The following is a 15,317-nucleotide window of genomic DNA, read 5'->3' on the forward strand; positions in this document are numbered from 1 at the left end:
GACAATTGCCACCTCTGGTTGCCGTTTCGCGGAACCAGCCAGCACGTTACTTGAATGTTCTCAGTTCTACTACCTCAATGGTGGAACAAACTTCCAGAAGCAACAAGACTAGCATCATCTATCTCAACCTTCAAGAAACAGGTAAAAACTGTTCTCTTTCAGGGCTTTTTACTGCGCTGATGCCCCAGACCAGGTTAGGCAGCAAGTTAGGCTATGCAGTGTGTGTGTGTACGTTTGTGTACGTTTGTGTATGTCTTTGTCAAAAAGAAAAAAAAAAAAAAACTCACTAACCCAAGCTTACTGTTCTGTATATTTCCTGTGCATCTTGTATTTGCAAGTGTATTTGCAGTCCCTATGTCCTCTATTGTAAGTCGCTTTGGATAAAAGCGTCTGCCAAATGTAATGTAATGTAATGAATAAATTGTTTGTTGGTCATTGCCCCTGTGATTGACAGGTTAAACCCCGCCTCTCAACTCAGTTGCAGCTGTGGTTGGCTCCGCCCCCAGCTGCTCACCTGTGAGCAGGATCAGAGGTTTAGACAAAAAATGCCTATGTTTCCTGCCAAATTTGCCCAACGTGTTTTTTGGAATGTGGTTCCACTAGATTTATCTGGAATTACGACAAAGTGCTGAAGTGGAACAGAGGATCTTTTCGCCACCGCAGAACTCCAAGAACATCCAGCGCAGAGGACACAGGTGAGACAGGAAGCACAAAACATAACAGACGTCCATATTCAAAAATAGAAAAAACACAAAAGTAGAAAAAATTTGAGTCCAAAACCAAATGATGATACGTTATTTCAAAATAAATATATGTCATATTAAGGATCTTTTACTCTTTAAATGTCTGTGTTTGCCCAAATAAATCCCATTTTACCTCTGAATATGCAGGTTAAATGCTTTTGTACCTTGATTATTTTCCATACATCCATTTTCTGCCGCCCGCTTATCAAAATTTGGTTGAAAGTTGGATTGCATCCTGACCAGATGCCCGATTCACCTCATCTGACTTCTCACTATGTGGGGAAGCAGCGATTCTTCTCTCAGCTCCTCCTGGATGGGCAAGCGGAAGACGGAGCTGAGCCAGAAGCCGAAGCTCTCAATTTACCGGTTGATCTACGTTCCCACCCTCACCTGTGGTCACGAGCTGTGAGTAGTGACCGAAAGAACGAGATCGCGGATACAAATGGACGTTTTCTCCGCAGGGTAGCTGAAGTCTCCCTCAGAGTGATTATTTTGATAAACAAATTAAAAAAAAAACAATAACAGTTTGAAGGTTTGTGTGTATCTGTGTGTGTGTGTGTGTGTGAGATGATGGCCAGTGGAAGTTCACATGTATTGCCGTGTCCGACAGGCATCTGATAAAATAAACCTTCAAGTTGTGATTGACAGGTGAGTGCAATTAAGCCCCGCCCCCCTGCCCCAGCGACTGCTGGGATTGGACAGCTTCTGTTTTGTTTTTTTTTTTTCTTTCCTCCTCATTTGAAAGATGGAAAACAGAAACACCTCTCAGCAGTGTGTGTCAGTCCACTTTAGCAGATATCTGCGTGTGTGTGTGTGTGTGTGTGTGTGTGTGTGAAGCTAATCTGAGCCGTCAATAGACCCCCGCTGCTCCCGTGTGATTCATCCCTTTTGTGCACCGTGGCCTCCGGTCATGGCTACGCTCAGCCCTTTTGTGTGATGCGGAGGAACCCGGAAGGTGGGTGTTTTTCAGCCGTGTGTGTGTGTGTTGGCGGGGGGCAGCCGGAACATGCGATGTGACCCAACACACACACACACACGCACACACACGTGAAGCACCCGATGTTCCTTTTCATCGGTCGCACGCAAAACAATCTTCTTGCCCTTCAGTTTTTTCCACGACCAAAGACCAAAACACTTGATTCTGTGCATCTATTTTCATCAATTTATTAAAAAAAAAAATCCATCCAGCTGTTCTTTGGGCCTAAACGCAACAATGGAGTTTAAGAATGAGGGTTGTGGGAGTGCAGGCAGCCAATCCCGGCTCACGTTGGGTGTGAGAGGCGGGGCTTAACCTTGACGGACAGCCTGTCAATCCTGATAGAAACATCCAAGCATTCGCCCACTCATTTACGTGATGTCTTCAATTAAACTTCTGACGTTTGGGTCTTTTGGAGGAAAACAGAGACCCGACACAGGGAACCTTCTGAATGCTTATTAAAAGTAATATGTTTATTGAAGATTTAACATGAAATGTTCAAAATAAATGGTTGGACCGAATATCTTGGTGACCTTTGACCTGCTCGACGGAGCGTTTGCCAGATGTTACATCCTGCAAATCCGATTAAGCGCATCCAGAAGCAACATAGAGGATTTAGAATAGATGGATGCCAAAGACAAATGACCAAACCCATCACTAGCATCTTGGACGTTCTTGACACACGAGAACCCTTCGTCGTTTATCTCCGGGCTGCAGTTTCGCCACGCCGACCCCCCGGCACTGTCGCGAGCTAACAGGGATCAGGAGGCCGATCCGCTCTTTTGTCTGGACGCCATCCGTCCCTTCATCCTGAGCCAGACAGGAAGCGCCGCCAGACGGACGGCTGCCGGCAGGTGATAATCACTGGATGTCTGTCACGGCGATTGGCACGGCGCTCGACACCCTCCCGGCCCACGATCGCTCTGCACATTCTCCCTCCGGTTCATTCACTCCCATTTCAAATGGTTCGACTGATATTCGCCCAATCGCAGGCTTCTGACGGGACAATCACGGCCCAATCGGAAGCCAGTAATTGACCAACGACCGCTGTCGACAGGCTGGCATCAAGACAATTATGGACCAATCTTTGGGCGATAGCAGGCCCGTCATGGACCGATCCCAAAAAAAAAGCGATGGATCGATGATGAGCTGATAGCGTACCGATCACAGGCTGATAGCGGATCAATAACAAACTGATCGTGGGACGATCGCAGTTGGGCAGGTCCGACGATAAGACGCAAAAATGTAATTTTATTTACTTTAAAAGAATTTCAAACTCAAATCTGGACGTGGAACATTTTGCTGAGAATTAGCCATAGGTGGAGCATTCCAGATCCTCGTCTCTGATTGGTCGATTCAAACAGCAGGTTCCAGGAGACGCCCATTTTATTGACCACGCTTGATTTCAAATACTTAATTATACACAGGGAACGCAGGGTATTGTGAGTGCGCGTGTGTGTGCGCGTGCGCACCGCGGTTGTTCAGGGTTATGAAGGAGGGAGTGTCGACTCAGAGCCAAATGGGAGCTTCCTCCGCGCCTCGGGGCGATTGTTGACTGTGGCGGAAAATATTGGACTCTCTGAAATAGCTGACGTTTTCAGCGTCTTTGGCATGCCCACACACACACACACACACACACACAAACACGCTGTGTATTGCTTTTGGGCATTGCTCTAAAGTCACATGGGGAGAATACTTTTGTTTGCAAAAGACAAAACAAATACGCAGGACTTGATCTGCAGCCACACCGATGGGCTTAAATCTGCCTCTCCTTGTCACCGTGCTGCCCGGGCGTCGGGTTGAATACGTGCAGATTTGGTCTCCCGATACCAAACTCGAGTTCACAAGCAGGGGGTGGCGTAGCGGGAAACACCACCCCGCTGATGCTGAATATTTCACCCCAAAGCAACAACCCCAAAAAACAGGAAAACATTGTAATTTGGGTTGAATGAGGCGTGCAGGATCCCTCCCGTGTCCTGAACCTCGCGACACCTCTTGGAAAATTTTCTTTTCCACCATGTGTTTTCCATGTGCTTTTTTTCAAAATGGCCCCTTTAGCAAAAAAATCCACTTTGAATTCAATTATTAACAAGGAATGTCATGTCATGGAAATAAAGCGAATAAAAGCAATACACGCGCAATTACACATCCTGTATAATATACGTAGTTGTGTGTGTATTACATATGAAGTCGTGAAGAAAAGCGCCAGGAGGCCCGCCTTCAAGAGGCGCGAGGACGTCTGTGTTTCAGCGCTGAATAATTCAAACAACTCTCTGCATAATTGCAACACGAAATAGTTTGGAGCCATGCATAATTAATCGATTCTGTGTTTAACTAATCTTGACTAATTATCGTACGACCCGCCGGCAGATGGGAGCAGAAGCTGCGTCGACGGAAAACAGAGTCGTCAAAGTCGACTTTTAATCGTCCCTCACCTCCCGCCCCCTCTGAACCCCGGACATGTAGTCTCACCCTCCCGCTGGGTTGCCGTGACAACTGCACTCAACAGCCGCTTGTTTACGTCGACGCGACGTCGGACGATCGTCTGCCGGTGTCTTGGTGGATCTGGTCCCGCAGAACATTTGCTGGAGGTCAGAACTCGGGAACCACTGCCCCACTGTGACTTCTAGGGCCCGCCGTCTAGGGTTCCCGGACGGTTTCTAGAGAACCTTCTAGAAAAGCAGAGAGAAAACAGCGATCTCCAATCTCAAATTGGTGTCTTGGATGTTACACTGAGGACACTGGACAGGAACTATAAGAGAAACCTTTGGCTCGCAGTGGAACCATAGAGATGTTCTTCCACCATATTTTGTCAAAATGTAGTAAAAAGTACTTCTGCGGATGAGTAGTTTAGAGTGAAGTACTTCTTTCATCTCTTCAGTTTAAAGTGTTTGTGACTTCCTCCCCGCTGACTGTCGTAACTAGCATGCGGTTAGCTGATGTCATCACCGGGGAATTCCTGGTACCGAGGTTCCATCTTTTAGTTTTTATTTTGGTTTAATTTCTCGTGATATTCGACTGTCATTGACGGTGCGTTGTTGTACAGGACGCTGTCAATTTGGGAGGAACCCGGACGCCGATCCCTAAAATATGCTAGCCAAATGCGCATTCTCTAAACCTAAACAAACATGGGTACGCATATAACCTTGGATTATGAAGCCGATAAATCCTTGCTAACAATCACAGTTGATCAGATTGTATCCATAACAGGCTAAAGCTAGCTAGTTTGCTACGTCTGGAAAAATCAGATACTTGCTAACCAGCTTCAACACCAAGACAGTTATCATTATCACGCTGTCTACCTGAAAGCTAGCTTGCAAGAAACATCAACATGCTAACAGGATCACCGCTAGTGTTGTTTATCAGATGTTAGACTCATAAACACCGTCTTTCCACATCTTCTTAGGGAATATCACTCTCCTTATTTTGCACCGCAGCGCGGTGGATTTACGGCGAGCGCGTTTGCAGATTTTCGCCGGCCGCTCGCGTGTTTTATGTCCGCACCGCGTCGTGTTTCCTCTTTCGTCCCCAAAGCAAAACTTAAAAAGACAAAAGCATAAATAACACATTAGCTCGGGTAGCGATAAAGAATGATTAGAAGGTGGGGGTGGAGGAAAAAAACGCCATAAAACCCGGGAACGGGCCGTTTTGATAGATGCTCGCGATGAAACACGGCGAGCTCTGAGCAAAAGGGAGCGGGCGTAAAATAAAACGAACCGCTGCCTCTGATATTAATTTACAGCTCGGGTGAAAACCCGTCGGGGTGCTGTGTCGCAACCTCCTTCTATGGCCTTTTTTTCCAAATTTTTTTTTTTTTTAGAAACAGAAGCGCCACTGCTGTAATTTCCGAAACCAGACGCAGGAGGACTAATTGAAAGGGAGCTTTTTTCCGCCAATAACTCCTATTAATTAACCCCGACAGCTGGGAAAAGAGCACAATCGGTCGTGAATTAGCTCTCGGTGGAGGTCACACTGTGACAGATAATAAAGATATTATGGCTGCCGCGTCGGACGAGCAGGCCGCCACCCGGAGAATACAGATGAGGGGTAATGCGTTAAAGGGCAGATCCAAGGTGAAATTTGCATTTTTTGCAAATGGCCTCATCTGTCCCAGCCGCCGCCCCGTACGCCGCTGATGCCGGCGGAGGCATCGGTGAAATATGTCGCCGTTCGCAGCACGACAAGCCAGCAGGTGCGCAGAGGTCAGGGGTCAAAGCCGGGACAAGAAATGAAAAAAGGGCTGCGAACAAAAACTGCCTTTTCTAATTACGGCGGAATTATGTCTTAAAAATGGTCACATCATGTTGGTCGTGAGGTAAGAAGGTCACAGGGAGATGGCTCCATGTTCTCCTCCAGTTGAGGACCGGGTTCTATCTGAGTTCGGTGTCCATGTTCATGTCCATTGTCCGGGAAGATGAATATCTTTAAATGTGGTCCTTTGATTGACACGAGACCAATCCAGGTTAGCATCCAAGGCTAACGAGGACATTGATCTCTTCTGCCTGGGTTCCTCTTCCTCCCACGGCCCAAAACAGGCAGTTGGTTCATCAAGGGCACTAAACTGTAGGTTTGAATAAAAAAGGCCGACTTGTTGGATGTCCTGGCCACCAACCCGAAGAATCAAGGTGACGTTTTTGTCCAGAAACAGTTGCCTTACAGGAGGTGACACCTTCAAAACGTGTATTAATCATCTGTAATGACCAGTCAAAATCTTATTCTTGTGGTAACTGGACTTGTATTTCTTCACTTGAAGACGTTTCAGCCGTCATCCGAGAGGCTCCGTGGTGACTTTCCAGATATAACTGCCAGGGTTGTGGGCAGGTCTAAGCTACGACAGCCTGTTATGCCAGTGGGGGAGTTGATTGGCCGAAAAAAGGGTAAGGGAGAGTTATGCTAATGGTAGTTTCGTTAGGTGGGGACAAAGGTACAACTTTTGGGGAATTTTATGTCGCTATGGGATTGTAAGAAATCTCTTCTGGATTCCTCCGTATGTCCAGTACAATAAGACCACAAAGCTGACTTTGACTTGGACTTGGATGATCTGGAGGACTGAGAACCTTAACAGACATGTAATAACATGGTTGCACCAGTTGGATATTTGTCTGATGCCCTGCTCATCCAAAGGCCTTGAGTTGCAGTGGACCCATATCTCATTCCTGTCCATCAGACAAATTGCTGTCTCATTTAGCTGATGTGTTTTTGTTGCATCTTCATCTCCCCTGGCAGAAAGTGGCATCCCTCAGGGATCACGTATCGGCCCCAACTGTTTCCCCTTCACACCCGATTCAGTCGACACTTCGAACCAGATTTTCGAGATGTAAACGTCCACCGACTAAAGATCCTTTCTCGATCCTTCTGCAGAGCAGAAAGATTTCAATTTGTAAATCAGCCCGACCCCCGACTTTGGAGAAACCAACTTTGATCTGTACGTTTCAGGAGACGCTCTGATAAACATGGAGTGTGTGTGTGTGTGTGTGTGTGTGTGTGTGTGTGTGTGTGCGTGCGTGAGCTGTGTATCTGTTGTGTGTATTTAATTGTGTATCTACATTTAAATTCACTCTCAGCTTGCCAGCAGACGTCTGAATCCCATTCAGCAGACAAGCCATGTTTCCATTGATACTGCTTGTCTCTTTTAGCGTATATATATGTGTGTGTGTGTGTGTGTGTGTGTGTGTGTGTGTGTGTGTGTGTGTGTGTGTGTATTTTATGACGTCTCTAAATATAATTTCAAAACACTTGCCAAGTTGCCAGTGTTACTGCCAGTCAGTGAGCTAGAGCAAGTCCCTGCATCAGAGCATGTGTGTGTGTGTGTGTGTGTGTGTGTGTGTGTGTGTGTGTGTGTGCGGGCGTGTGGGTGTGCGAGACGGCAGATTGACAATAAAACACACCATCCGCGTCACCTTCCCGTGGCCTTTTTTTTACGATTTTGCTTCATCCGAGCGTGACCAACCTGGGCGGCCGTCCAGCATCACACACACACACACACACACACACACACACACACACACTGATGTGCACATGCATGTAGACATTCTTTTCACGGCATGTGACTTTAGAGACAGACATATGAAATGGCTCGGATGCACAAATCTCTGGTGGCTGAGACGTGTCTCTGAAGGCACCAGACGCCTTCACTGTCACGTTTCAAACTGTTTGTGATATTCTGGCTATTTTTACATATTCTTATAATTTACTGCTGAATTGTTGTTTTTTTTAATTTTTATATTTCAGTTGTTTCACCTCAAAGCTGAGAAACGGTAACAATGAATGTTTTTTTTTTTTCATCGCCCAATTCAAACTATATTTCTTCAGATCATTTAACTCAGAATTTTCCGAATTTTCTACAAACGCGTCTTTTAAGGCAACGGTCACGCTCTTTAAGGTTGCTTCTTAACTTCTGGCCAATTTCATTCATTCATTCATAAGATAAGATAAGATAAGATAAGATAAGATAAGATAAGAACAACTTTATTTATCCTGAAGGAAATTGTTGTGCCAGAGTTTCAAGCAATAACATAACAATAATAGATAATGGTAGAAAGGAGGGAGAATAAGAAATACAATAAAAAATAAAGTGTCAAGGTTAAGGCTATCAAGTGTTATCAAGTACAAACATTTGAATATTCCCTTCGGCTGAAGAAATAGGAATTAAAAAGTCTGATAGCCTCAGGTAGGAAAGTCAATTCATTCATTCATTCATTCATTCATTCATTCATTCATTCATGTTGTGAGGGGGTGGAGCCTATCTCCTATCCCAGCTGTCATTGGTCAAGAAGCGATAGTCAGTTGATCCCAATCCGGCTGATTTGTTGATTCAAATTTCTTGGTAAATGTGTCGGATTCTGTGAAATTTCTTTTATTTTCATCCAATTTTCTAACACTTTTCTAACATTTTCCAACACTTTGACCACTTTTCTTTCATTTCGAACACAGTTTTGGATGATTTCTCGAGTTTCCTCTTGGAAGAGGAAGGGGCAAGTTGGTAGCTCGCGGCCCATCAAGAAGTCGGTCACATTCGTCAAGCATGCAATGGCTGACGCTGATTGGACACCCAGAAGAGAAAACAAAAAAAAACAATCGTCTGATCGCAGAGGATCACATGGTCGACGTCGGACTTGTCTGATACTCGAGTTGACCAGTCCCCTTCGTGCCATTGTTTATCATATTTTTTATCCAAAGACGCCCAAAACGACCGAGGAGCGGCCTAAATCGGCCATGAGGCCTTCCGTCCGGCGCGGTTTCCGATGCCGATTCTGCTCGCCGCCCCCTTCGGTCGAGTCAGCAGCTCCCGGCATGAAGGACGCTAACTCAAGAAGCTCTGACTCCTGGCTAATTGTATGGATCCGTCTCTGATCAATCCCATGTTTTACTGCAGCGGGAGGGAGGGGGGGGGGATTCCCACGGGACACCTTATCAGGAAAGACCGAGAGGGGAAGTCGGAGTCCGTGTACGGGAACCAAAGGGAGGTTATGTCGGATAAAGAGATCTTACCTTCGCCGGTTGGGTCGTCCAGCTTGCGCCCCCTGCTGGAGAGGCGATGCCTTACGGTCAACGGGTCGAAGCCCGACTCACTTCCTCAACGAACGCGCAACGGGCCGTCCCTTCCCGTTCCGGAACCGCCGTCTCAAATATCTTATCCTGGAAACGGCCGGGAGTTCAGGTGCAAGTTCTGATCGAGACGTTCCAAAGACCGGGTTGCCATGGTGATGTCAGCACAACCCGAATAAAATACGTCAGTGTTTTCAATCGTATTGCTTCGTCATCGGTTGCGTCCGACAGCAGATTTTTCCTCCGGTAACGATTATTTCAGATTTTATGATTAATATGAAATGAAAAAGGCTGACTGATTTTACCCGCAGTTGTTTGTTTTCCGATCATTCGTTACATTTTTTTTTTTTTTTATAAAATCATTTTAAACAATTTTATTTTTACAATTTCCTAAAAAAAAAATCAAACTGGGAGAGGAGAGGGTATCCACACATTTCTAAAAATTTCCCTGTCTTTTCTGTTAATTGTATTTCGGTCCATCCAGTCAATATTGGACATTTTCCTTGTGTAAATACGACCGCCTTCTCAACAGAGCATCCGGTGACTAAGAGCCGCTCGGACGAAAAGACCCACTTTTTGTTTTGAGCCTTGAAATCCGCCGTTTTCTCCCGATGCGTGTCACGCGCACATGCCCGTGCCCGTGCACGCGCAGCTCCCGGGTGACACAGCCGGCCCCCTGAGAGCCGTCTGTCATTGGCTGACATTGTGTCCCCATTGTTATTCAGCTCCACGTCCGGCGTGCCGACGTGACACCGCGCTCCGGCCCCGGATGGGAAACCGCGTGGCCTCCACTGCAGCTGCTTTTTTTTTTTTTTGTTGTTTTTTTTTTTACGAGCGTCCCTGAACGCATCTCGGCTGCAGGGCGCCGCAGGTTCTGCAGGAGAACAGCCTGGGCTGGGATCCACAGGCTCTGCAGAGGGGGGTATGGTGTGTGTGTGTGTGTGTGTGTGTGTGTGAGAATCAATGAAAAGAGTCATTTGCTCAGAGGAAAATTTTAGGAGGTGTATAATTTTGAAAATTGTAATTTTTTATTTTTCAGGCTTTTATTTTGAAGGCCACATCCCTATTAGGGTTGAATCCCCCCCCCCACCCACCCACCACACACACACACACTCACACGCGCACACACGCATATACACACACACACCAGATTGAGCACAAATATTCTCTGAGCTCTGAAATCGTTGCTCCTCTGACAGACGACGTTCCTGTGGAGTTTGTTCTGAGCATAATCCCTCTCTGGCATGAACACACACACACACACACACACATGCACACAGCCATTAGCTGCATGAACACACATGACCACGCTTCCATCCCGTGTGTGTTCATGCAGCTGATGGCTTCATGTGTGTTTTTTTTGCCTGTTTGTGTATTTATATGTGTGTGTGTGAATGCTTTTGCTTAAGTGTCTCTGTGTTTGTATGTGTATGAATCTGTATCTGCATGTGTGTGTGTGCATGTGTGTGTGTGTGTAAGTGTGTGTAATCCATACCCCTGTGTGATAAAAACCCTGCTGTTTAAACCCGCCAGAGGTTCCTCTTCCTCTCTGCCCCACCACCCCTCCATCTACATAATCCACGCTCCAGACGATACGTTCTCCACGCCGGTTCTTAAACACACCGTCAGTCTGGTTGCCGTGGCAGCCGGCTGGAATCCCAGCCTCACTTCTTGAATCGCTTGAAATAACATTTCAGTCAAAATCCAACCTGGAACCAGGAGTTAAGAAACATCTGGAAAAATATCCAGAAACTAGATGGTGAAATTTTTTATTTATTTTTTTAATAACGATTAAATGAAAAAAATAAATAGATAAAATGTACGCGGTTGCTGAAGATGGAGTATCTCGGTCAAACCTTATGATAAATTTCGTACTCTTGTATTATTTTAATTTTATTTAATTTCATATCAATTATAAACTTGTAATAACACTTCCTGATGTGTTATTACAATGTTCTTAATAGGCATCATAAATCCCACAGACCGGCCTTTAAATCGCCTCCATATCCTTTCTAAACTTCCTCCTCGGTGGTAAAACTCCACGTACGCATCCCGACTTCGCGCGTCACCAGCGGAACCGAAAAAAAACCCGCAGAACGAAGAAATATTTGCGAGTCGAGGCACCCGACGGCGTCTCTGCGCGCCACCGACTCCGAGGCGCTTTCTCCGCCGCCGTGCCTCGCAGCCAGCAAGACGAGTGTCTCTTTATTTTATTTCTTTAAATTGAGTCACCGGGGGGGGGGGGGCGAAGGGGGGGAATCCTCTCCTCTCCTTTCCCCCCCCGTCTGATGGAGGGGGGAGTCGTCTGACGCCACCCCTCCCCCCGCTGACAGCACCGGAGGCCGGCGCTCCGCGCTCCTATTTTTAAGCCCGACCGTCGGCGGCTGCTGCCAAGGACTATCTGTGTGACTTTGTCCCGCCGGCGACGGGCCGAGCGGCGTCTTCCTGACGGGATTAGCAGTGACATCACGTTCGGAATCCCCGGAAGGTTCTCCTTCTCCTCCGTGTCCTCGTCCCCCGGCGCGGTCGAAGACCGGCCGCCGCGGATCCAACGGTGAGCTGTTCGGAAGGAGCTAACTTTAGGGCGTCTCGCACCGTGGGCCGATGGCGCCGCGGCAACGAGTTGCAGGAAAGAGACCGTCGACAAAGACTTTGTGTCCGAAATGTGATTTCGACCCATCAGGCCGAACTGGAACCTGATTGGACGGATGGAATCGGGATGGCGCTCCTCCAGCTCTGTCGGGGGTTAAAGTTGAATGGTCATCTGGTCCGAATGGTTTGGCCCAAACGATAGATGGTGAGGAGCCTAAACGTCTATGTAATGGTTTAGTCCAACAAGCTATTGGTAAAATACCTCGATGTCTGTTTAATGATTTGGTCCAACAAGCAGTTAGTAAGAAGCATTGATGTCTATGTAATGGTTCGGTCCAACAAACAGTTGGTGAGTAGCTGTGACACCCGTTTAATGGTTTGGTCCAACATGCAGTTGGAAAGAAGCTTTGACTTCTATTCATTGATTTGGACCAACAAGCATTTGATTAGAAGCCTTTAAGTCCATTGAATGGTTTGGTCCAACAAGCAGTTGGTAAAAAGCCTTGACATCCCCTTGGTTCAGTCCAGATTTTTCCGTTATCTGACTGGTTCCTGAGCTTCAAACACAAGTTGTTTTCTTTATTTGAATTCGGAGATGGAGATGTTTTTTGTTGAGTTCACGGGTCAAAGGTCAGAAACAAATTTATACATATTTACATGGTGAAACACAGTGAATCATCCTTTTCACATTCTCCGTTCAACCCCCACCGCCGCCATAGGCTCCTCCTGTCGCAGTTATTAAAGCCCTTCCGTTAATTAAGAACTGGTTCCGCATCACAAAGGTTGGGCGGAGCGCAGAGATTAGATCCTCTATTATGATTGCATGGCGGAGGGTGCTGCGGGTGGGGGGGTAGTTTCACTCGAGGTCACGAGACAAGAATAAGAATAAAAATAACGCCGTCGTTCATTCATTTCTATCACATCCTGAGATTAAAACGCATTCTATCTGTGCTAAATAGCAGGGATGATAAACCAGATGTTAGCGGTTAGCGCATGCCGCATCCCCCCCCCCCCAACCCGACTCTGGATCACAAATCGGCGTTCCCGTCAAAACGCCGCCCACCCCGGGGGTCCGCAGCAATCTCGCGCATCACAATTCATTACATGCTACATGCTAATGTCCTTGCTTTGACTGGCGCCCGGAGGGACAATGTGTCCTGCAGTGCTGGACCAGGCCCAGTCCGTCCTCCGGTCCGCCAGCTCTGCAGTGGACGCCGCTCAGCATTCAGCTCAGAGAAGAAGAAATACGAGTCTGCTGTCACACTTGGCTGACGCCCCCCCTTCCCCCTCGCACTGCTTCCCCCTCCTGCTCCCCCCTGCACCCTGTCCCTCCTTCCCCTCTCGCTTTCAGCTTCAATTAATTCTTTTCTTCAATTCAATGGACTTTATTGACGTCCGTGTGCGCGCGTGCCCATGTGCGCGTGCGTGCGAGTGCGTGTGTGTGTGTGTGTCTGTGTGTGTGTGTTTAGGTCATTCACAACCCCTGGAAAAAAAAACCTTTATGCTTTTTTATCTGGTAAACTTGTGACTCTTAAATGCCACACATGAATCAGCAGGAATGATGCTAATAGCCTGCTTCGCTAACTGGTGATGTTAGCTAACAACAAGCGGGTCACATAGTATCAAGACAAGGTCGTATGACATCATTTTCTTTATTTTAAATGTATTTTATTGTGATGAGGTCTGGAAAAATAACAATGCACCTTGGTGAAGCTGTTTTCTCAGCGCATTCGGCTAAAATGGTGTCCGGGGCTAAATTTATGTTGCGTCGTTGCTAGCCAGGTTATCCTGTTTCTGATCAACAATGACCTTAGCATGACATTCTTTTTTAAAATATTTATCATTCTTCTTTTGAATATACATTTATGTGTTTCATTTAAACTAAAAACATAATAAAAATGACAATTCATAATTTATTGCAATCGCATGTGATCTTACATCATGAACCCCCTCTCCTTGGGTCAATATATATTTCAGGCTTAACCCGACAACGTAAAAGCATCAGCGACACCAAATAACCATTTTACCAGATATTTATATTTATATTTTCTTTTCTAATTAATCGAGAAAATGATTCTGTGATTCCGCGGGAGTTGACGGGTCCAAAACAAAACGGTGCTCGGTTTAATGTTTTTGTTTTTTCTTTGTCTCCAGAGATGAAGGTCAAAACCACTGGGGGAAGAAAACAAGGATATTTGGCTTATATATATTTTAAATTTCCTTTGATATGATACAGTTAAGGTGTTCTCTCACCGTGCACACACACCTTTATTTTGAGAGCTTCGTGTGCGTGTGTGTGTGTGTGTGTGTGTGTGTGTGTGTCGGTGAACAAGTGAGGGGGCGGGAGTAGAAAGGATGCATTAAGCAGAACAAGGTGAATGCCAGAGGAGACGTATGAGATGGTGCTTCCCCTACTAATCCAGGTTCGGGGGGGGCAGGAAGTGAAGTCTCGACCTGCCGAACAGCAGCCAATCAGAACCAGCGAGTCGTTGCGAGCGGGTCATGTGACATACCTGAAAATTAATTTCAAAATACTGCCGAAATAATCAATATTTATCATTATTATGATAAAGTAAGAATATTCTACAGCTTTAAAATTTGTGTTACAATGCCAATACTATTTTTGATGCTAATAATATGATTTCTTACCAAATTTGGGCTGATATCCAAGCAATTTTTTTGCAGATTTTTTTTAGGAATTTATTCCTGGTTTCGAATCATTTTCTAGCTATTGTGAGACCTTTTTGCTGTATCTTAGATTCCCTCCTGCAGGGGTGGGGAAAGACTTTCCTCCTCACAGAGCAGCATTTCTGTTTGGAGTCTCCATATTCTGTCTACATGGGGTTCCTCCCACACTACAAAAACATGCAGGACGTTCATGAATGAATTGTGAATAAAAGTTTCTCTATATGATGTGTGACTGAGAGGGTGAATGGTTGTATGTCTACATGTTGTCCAGGATGAATTCTGTCTCTAGCCAAGTGACAGCTGGGATAGACTCCTGCTGTCTGAATGCAGGATAAGCGGTTTAGTCAATGAATGAATGAATAAATTCAATTAAGGACAAATTGAGACGGATTTGTGTGTGGTGGCACTTTGCTAGTGGAACCCCTGTGTTATAAATCGCGGGAAGACGGACGTCCGCAGGCAGGAAGTGCTGAGTCGTCGGTATTGATCAACATCCCATCAGCCCCGCAGGTGTGATGTACCGCCGTCATTTCGCTCAAGGCGGCGTGGAAAATATGAGCTAATGCCCCTTTAAATATTCTCCGAGGCGTCTGACTGATTGATCTGAGCCGAGACGAATTCCATCGGCCTGCTGGACTAACTGATACCCCTCCCGCCCCATAGGGCCGAAATAGCGTGAGCCCTAAATAATATCCTGCTGTTCACATTTACAAATATATCACCACATCTGTTGGCGGGCGGTCAGATGACACCGTAAACAACTTTAATAA

This window comes from Fistularia commersonii, chromosome 31, assembly GCF_037954325.1.
Source record: "Fistularia commersonii isolate RoL2024-O1a breed Wild chromosome 31, RoL_Fcom_v1.0, whole genome shotgun sequence".
Lineage (NCBI taxonomy): Eukaryota > Metazoa > Chordata > Actinopteri > Syngnathiformes > Fistulariidae > Fistularia > Fistularia commersonii.